At 33.8% G+C, this 7,427-nt stretch overlaps 1 long non-coding RNA gene across 2 annotated transcripts; it reads left to right on the forward strand.

Moving 5' to 3' along the window:
- Window positions 1-709: 709 nt before the first annotated feature.
- On the forward strand, window positions 710-4,138 carry LOC135150249 (uncharacterized). 2 transcript variants are annotated; one of them, XR_010288552.1, is made up of 3 exons: window positions 710-974; window positions 2,790-3,729; window positions 3,894-4,138. It is a non-coding gene; the product is annotated as an uncharacterized LOC135150249 (long non-coding RNA). The 2 variants fall into 2 exon arrangements; XR_010288551.1 differs by having other exon boundaries at window positions 722-974; window positions 2,790-2,984.
- The last annotated feature ends 3,289 nt before the right edge of the window (window positions 4,139-7,427 follow it).

Consider the following 7,427-nt stretch of genomic DNA (forward strand, 5'->3'; position numbering starts at 1 on the left):
TCCTTTCAAAACTTATTTCAAATATTATTTCTGAAAATACAGAGGTTTGTCATGTAAAAGTTAGATGGTTGATATGTGAATATATGTATTACATGATTAAGTGTTACGTGTGTAATGGTCGTGTAACCAGTTATGGTTATTTACGAATATTATTTGAATATTTGGTAAATTATTTGATAACTAGTTTTCTATTTTGATTGCTTATATATGTTGCAATCACGAGTTTTCAATTTTCATATTCTCAGAATAAAATATGGAACATTTGGGTATTTTCTAGATAATTTATGAATAGTATGTGATATTTATATGAATTGTTGTGAGGTTTGTGTTATCTGGTTTATTGAACTGGCTACTCATATGTTTTCGGATTTGAGATATTTCAAATTTCTATATGATCAAGGTAAAATATAGTTTATTTAGATATGTTCATATCGATTTTTGGATTGCTATTTGATTTTATAATCGATTTATGGATTTAATTTCGTTTAATTATTAATTATATTTAAATAGTTATTTAACATTTTGAACACCGTGGGCGTTCGGGAAAATTTCGCCATTAGGCTATTTGGGACATTCTGAGCATTATTCGTGTTTTAACTTTCTCAATCCGGAGTACGGTTTGCCCCGTAAATGATCCGGTATGGTTTTATTAATATTTTTAAAGTTAATAATTATCTGGTTGTCTCGTAGTGCGTGAAGCATATTCCAGGAATATTCCAAAGCATATTCAAGGAATATTCTCTTATCTTCTTCTATAAATATCCTTTACCAGTTTATTTCGCACGTACAATCATTTCGTCAGTTTCTCTGCACGAATACCGAGAGAAGACGAACGGGTGTTCTTCGTGTTCTTCATATTCAAACGAGGATTTGAAGGCGTTATTGGAATCCGATGGAGGCGTATAAATAGTCAAAACGAAGCTCTCGACGCGTAGAATCTAGTTTAATCAACCGTAACACTGCAGATTTCACGGGTAAATTATTATTAATTTTCGAAAATTCGAATTATTTAATTTTAAATGATGAATTTTCGTAAATGATCTTGTTTGATTGTTTTGATGATTCCATGTTGTAGAGCATCTCGTGCCATTCGTTTTCATATATTATATGTTGAATTTTGAGCTCCGTAACATATAGAAACTGTGGTTTGATTTTTGAAATTGAATGTTCTTGAGTGTTCTTGAGTTTTTCGCCGGAAAGTTATGAGTTTTGGCCGGCTTTTTGATTCGCTGAATCTGGGAGGAAACTAAAACTACTGGTAGCTAGAGGAGGTGATGGGGAATCGGTTTCTAGGCTTTAGAAGGACGAAGGGTGAGAGAATAGCCGCCATCGGCGGCGGGAGGCCGACGGGTTCGGCCGGATTTTCCGGCGAATCCGGACGGTTTCCAAGGATATCGAGTATGTGGCTTGCTTTGTTGTGATGTCTGGGTGATTAGGTATCAGTTTGGGGAGGAACGGAGGCGGGAACGCCGTTTCCGGCGGTGTCTGGGGCCGGCGGCGACAAAATTGCCGTTTGGTCCCCAGACTTGTGAAGATGGTGAAGTTTGAGTACTGCGGTTTTGATTCTTACAAAACAACCCCTGTAAGTTTTGAAAGTTACACTTTAAACCCTGGCCGAAAACTTTCAAAAGTTTACAAAATAAACCTTTTGATTTAGTTTTCTAAAATTGTTTTATTTAATTATTTTAAATTCCAAAAATAGTTTTTAATTATTTCTTTATTCAAAAATAAATCTAAATTAGTTTCTAAATTAATTTTAGTTAGTAATTAATTATTTTAATTGGTCAATTAATTTAAATATTAATTGATTAATTAATTTAGTTAATTATTAATTAATTTTAATTGATTAATTAATTGGATTTAATTGTTCCTTTTGATTTAAAAATTCTGGAAAATAGTTTCGAGCTTTGAATTATTTTTCTAAAATATGTTTAAGGCTCGTTAATTGATTTCAAATGATTTCGGACCCGATCTTGAGTAATCGGACTTGATTATTTATTCAAAAATGGATTCTTTTACCTGTTTTAATTTCCGAAAAATGTCTAGAAATTCCAGAAAATTCCCGAAAAATCATTTTTAACCTGAGACTTGATTTGACATCAATTGGGGTGGGAGACCTTATATGAAATATGTTGTCTGCTATCTGTTTGATATGTTATGTGCCGATAGGAGAGTTAGAAAACGGTTTTGATCATATCTTTTGATCCGTAATTCAGAATCAGGTGAAACGAAAGGGAGATGAAAGGTTATGGAGTCTATTTTAATATAGCAAGATAATATGATCGAGTCTAGAATGTGAATAATTGTTGTTAAATGTATAGAATATGATTATATGTGATCTAATTGCTATTAATTGATGATTGCATGGACTATCTGGTTGTTCTAGTATTACATACATGTGATAAATGATTAAATGACATAGTGTCGTGTCTTGATAGATGTCGGATAAAAGCATACGGATTATAGTGATTGGATTTGGTTGGTTGATTGTTGATTGAGATAGGATAACAGGTGGATAGTCTAATAAATAGACGAGACGATGTCGGATTTTCAATAAGATTTATATGATATTTAATTGATAATATGTTATGTGAAATATGATTAGACTATATGGTAGAGTCAAAGCATGATTATGTGTTAAGTGATATTTGATGAGTTTAAAGAGTTATATAAGTGGGTATCGATATACGTGATATGTGTATGCGATAGGTTATGCTACTGAGTTGATAAGTAGAGATAAGAATCAATAGATTATTTAGTGATAATGGTAGTATCTTATTCTCGTAAAGGGTTTGGACGAGACGGATACGATCGAAGACGTTCAGAAGGTCAAACGATGTTACAAAGCGAATAAGGAACGAATCGAGTAAACGAAGCAGTGTGGCGAATAGAGTATAGCCAAAGATGGTCTAGAGACTATGATATGCATAGAGTGTGAAAGTGGAAAGATGAGATTGAGATATGAGACTGGAATCGGATTTAAGGCAAGTTTTCCTAAATCCTTCCTCATATATATATTGCATGTTCTGATTATTCTGTCAAGATTATGATATTGTTTATACTGAAACCCTTCTCAAATAAACTCCTACTTCTGAGCATGAAACCATGATTGTTTTCTTCTTCCAAGTTTTGAAAAGCTAAACACCTAATTACTCTCAATTTCTATTCTGATCCATTCTTTCCAATCCTCAAGATATTAAAAATACCAGCTTTACAAATTAATTCGAAGTTCAGACCGTCATTGAAGCATGTGTTGCTCAGTGATAGTCAGAATCTAGAATGAACTGGGATCTTCTTGATTATTCAACCCGCCATTGTCATGCTGGTTTAGCAGGCTAAATTCAGTTGTTTAGCCGATAATGGAGGATACTGAATAGTTAGGAATTTCCTGAACTATGATTTATCAAAAGACAGGCTGTGGTTTATGAAATGTTGATTCCCAAAAGTTGATTTGAAATATTTCTGTTGTTGATAATGATTATGATTCTGTTCTGCTGATTGAATTGTCTATTGATTTCAATTGTTAGAATTGGATTAGTTTTTATAAAATATGTGGACCAGATTCGTGGTCAGACCAGATTCGTGGTCAATTATAGGCCAATGTGTGCCTTGGATCCAGTATAGAGAACAGGGTTGTGTGCCATGTTCGGGGTTAGTGCGTGACTGATCAGCAGCCTAACCTTTGGTTTTTAAGTAAAAATGTGATGAATCCAATTCGACAATTCTTCTGTAAGTTTGAATTCTGATTTCAATTACTGACAAGAATTGTGAAGTTTTCAATTACATATCCTGAACTTGTGAACCCTGATAAGATATTTCAGGACTATTGTTGCTTATATACACTTGCTGAGCATTGTTGCTCACCCTTGCTATTCCTTTTTTAACCATTTCAGAAAAGCTTAAAGATGAATTGCATGATTGAGATTGCGAGTATGGCTAAGGCTAGGCGAGGAGTCAGAGTATAGAGTATCCAGAGGACAAGTGGAATGTCCAGGGAGATTGTCAAGGTTGGTTCTAGATAGAATTGTATTAATGAGATTCAGTTGTAAGTCATAATTGGAATAGATTACAGTGATTCTTCTTATCGAAGATGATCTGAGGTTGTAAGATAATGTTTATTAATAGTGGTTGATTCTAATTTCAATACTGTAACCTGGATGCGATTCTGTTTTTAGGGGGTTAAAGTGTTTTCTTTTAAATCTTTTACTAAAGTTTTCAGGTTCTAAATCCTTTGATTTTATTACCTTTTTCAAAAATACAGGTTTTCAAAAGTGTTTTAGAATGATTTTGTGTGGTGACGTCAGAATCCAGACCCCCGGATTCTCGTGATGTCACATTTGAGATTGTAATCAACTTGTAGATTCATTCTTGACTCGTTTGAGCCCGGAAACAACTTGTAGCTTCATTATTGACTAGATTGAAGTTGGAAACAACTTGTAGCTTCATTCCATACTCGTTTGAAGTTAAAAACAACTTGTAGCTTCATTTTCGGTTGTTTGAAATTGTAAACAACTTGTAGTTTCATTCTTGACTCGTTTGAGTCTGGCAACACCTTGTAGCTTCATTATTGACTAGATTGAAGTTGGATACAACTTGTAGCTTCATTCCAGACTCGTTTGAAGTTGAACACAACTTGTACATTCATTTTCGGTTGTTTGAAATTGGAATCAACTTGTAGTTTCATTCTTGACTCGTTTGAGCCCGTAAACAACTTGTAGCTTCATTATTGGTAGATTGAAGTTGGAAACAACTTTTAGCTTCATTCCAGACTCGTTTGAAGTTAAACAACTTGAAGCTTGATTTTCGGTTGTTTGAAATTGTAATCAACTTGTAGTTTCATTCTTGACTCGTTTGAGCCCGGAAACAACTTGTAGCTTCATTATTGACTAGATTGAAGTTGGAAACAACTTTTAGTTTCATTCCAGACTCGTTTGAAGTTAAAGACAACTTGTAGCTTGATTTTCGGTTGTTTGAAATTGTAATCAACTTGTAGTTCCATTCTTGACTCGTTTGAGCCCGGAAACAACTTGTAGCTTCATTATTGACTAGATTGAAGTTGGAAACAACTTGTAGCTTCATTCCATACTCGTTTGAAGTTAAAAACAACTTGTAGCTTCATTTTCGGTTGTTTGAAATTGTAAACAACTTGTAGTTTCATTCTTGACTCGTTTGAGCCCGTAAACAACTTGTAACTTCATTATTGGTAGATTGAAGTTGGAAACAACTTGTAGCTTCATTCCAAAGTCGTTCGAAGTTAAAAACAACATGTATTTCATTTTCGGTTGTTTGAAATTGTAATCAACTTGTAGTTTCATTCCTAACTCGTTTGAGCCCGTAAACAACTTATAGCTTAATTATTGGTAGATTGAAGTTGGAAACAACTTTTAGCTTCATTCCAGACTTGTTCGAAGTTAAAAACAACTTTTAGCTTCATTTTCGGTTGTTTGAAATTGTAATCAACTTGTAGTTTCATTCTTGACTCGTTTGAGCCCGGAAACAACTTGTAGCTTCGTTATTGGTAGATTGAAGTTGGAAACAACTTGTAGCTTCATTCCATACTCGTTTGAAGTTAAAAACAACTTGTAGCTTCATTTTCGGTTGTTTGAAATTGTAAACAACTTGTAGTTTCATTCTTGACTCGTTTGAGTCTGGCAACACCTTATAGCTTCATTATTGACTAGATTGAAGTTGGAAACAACTTGTAGCTTCATTCCAGACTCGTTTGAAGTTGAACACAACTTGTACATTCATTTTCGGTTGTTTGAAATTGGAATCAACTTGTAGTTTCATTCTTGACTCGTTTGAGCCCGTAAACAACTTGTAGCTTCATTATTGGTAGATTGAAGTTGGAAACAACTTTTAACTTCATTCCAGACTCGTTTGAAGTTAAACAACTTGAAGCTTGATTTTCGGTTGTTTGAAATTTTAATCAACTTGTAGTTTCATTCTTGACTCGTTTGAGCCCGGAAACAACTTGTAGCTTCATTATTGACTAGATTGAAGTTGGAAACAACTTGTAGCTTCATTCCAGACTCGTTTGAAGTTAAAAACAACTTGTAGCTTCATTTTCGGTTGTTTGAAATTGTAATCAACTTGTAGTTTCATTCTTGACTCGTTTGAGCCCGGAAACAACTTGTAGCTTCATTATTGACCAGATTGGAGTTGGAAACAACTTGTAGCTTCATTCCAGACTCGTTTGAAGTTGAAAACAACTTGTACATTCATTTTCGGTTGTTTGAAATTGTAATCAACTTGTAATTTAATTCTTGACTCGTTTGAACCCGTAAACAACTTGTAGCTTCATTATTGGTAGACTGAAGTTGGAAACAACTTGTAGATTCATTCCAAAGTCATTTGAAGTTAAAAACAACTTGTAGCTTCATTTTCGGTTGTTTGAAATTGTAATCAACTTGTAGTTTCATTCCTAACTCGTTTGAGCCCGTAAACAACTTGTAGCTTAATTATTGGTAGATTGAAGTTGGAAACAACTTTTGGCTTCATTCCAGACTCGTTCGAAGTTAAAAACAACTTTTAGCTTCATTTTCAGTTGTTTGAAATTGTAATCAACTTGTCGTTTCATTCTTGACTCGTTTGAGCCCGTAAACAACTTGTAGCTTCATTATTGGTAGATTGAAGTTGGAAACAACTTGTAGCTTCATTCCAAAGTCGTTCGAAGTTAAAAACAACATGTAGCTTCATTTTCGGTTGTTTGAAATTGTAATCAACTTGTAGTTTCATTCCTAACTCGTTTGAGCCCGGAAACAACTTGTAGCTTCATTATTGACTAGATTGGAGTTGGAAACAACTTGTAGCTTCATTCCATACTCGTTTGAAGTTAAAAACAACTTGTAGCTTCATTTTCGGTTGTTTGAAATTGTAAACAACTTGTAGTTTCATTCTTGACTCGTTTGAGCCCGTAAACAACTTGTAGCTTCATTATTGGTAGATTGAAGTTGGAAACAACTTGTAGCTTCATTTCAAGTCGTTTGAAGTTAAAAACAACATGTAGCTTCATTTTCGGTTGTTTGAAATTGTAATCAACTTGTAGTTTCATTCCTAACTCGTTTGAGCCCGTAAACAACTTGTAGCTTAATTATTGGTAGATTGAAGTTGGAAACAACTTTTAGCTTCATTCCAGACTCGTTCGAAGTTAAAAACAACTTTTAGCTTCATTTTCGGTTGTTTGAAATTGTAATCAACTTGTAGTTTCATTCTTGACTCGTTTGAGCCCGGAAACAACTTGTAGCTTCATTATTGGTAGATTGAAGTTGGAAACAACTTGTAGCTTCATTCCATACTCGTTTGAAGTTAAAAACAACTTGTACTTCATTTTCGGTTGTTTGAAATTGTAAACAACTTGTAGTTTCATTCTTGACTCGTTTGAGTCTGGCAACACCTTGTAGCTTCATTATTGACTAGATTGAAGT

This window comes from Daucus carota, chromosome 2 (assembly GCF_001625215.2).
Source record: "Daucus carota subsp. sativus chromosome 2, DH1 v3.0, whole genome shotgun sequence".
Classification (NCBI taxonomy): Eukaryota; Viridiplantae; Streptophyta; class Magnoliopsida; order Apiales; family Apiaceae; genus Daucus; species Daucus carota.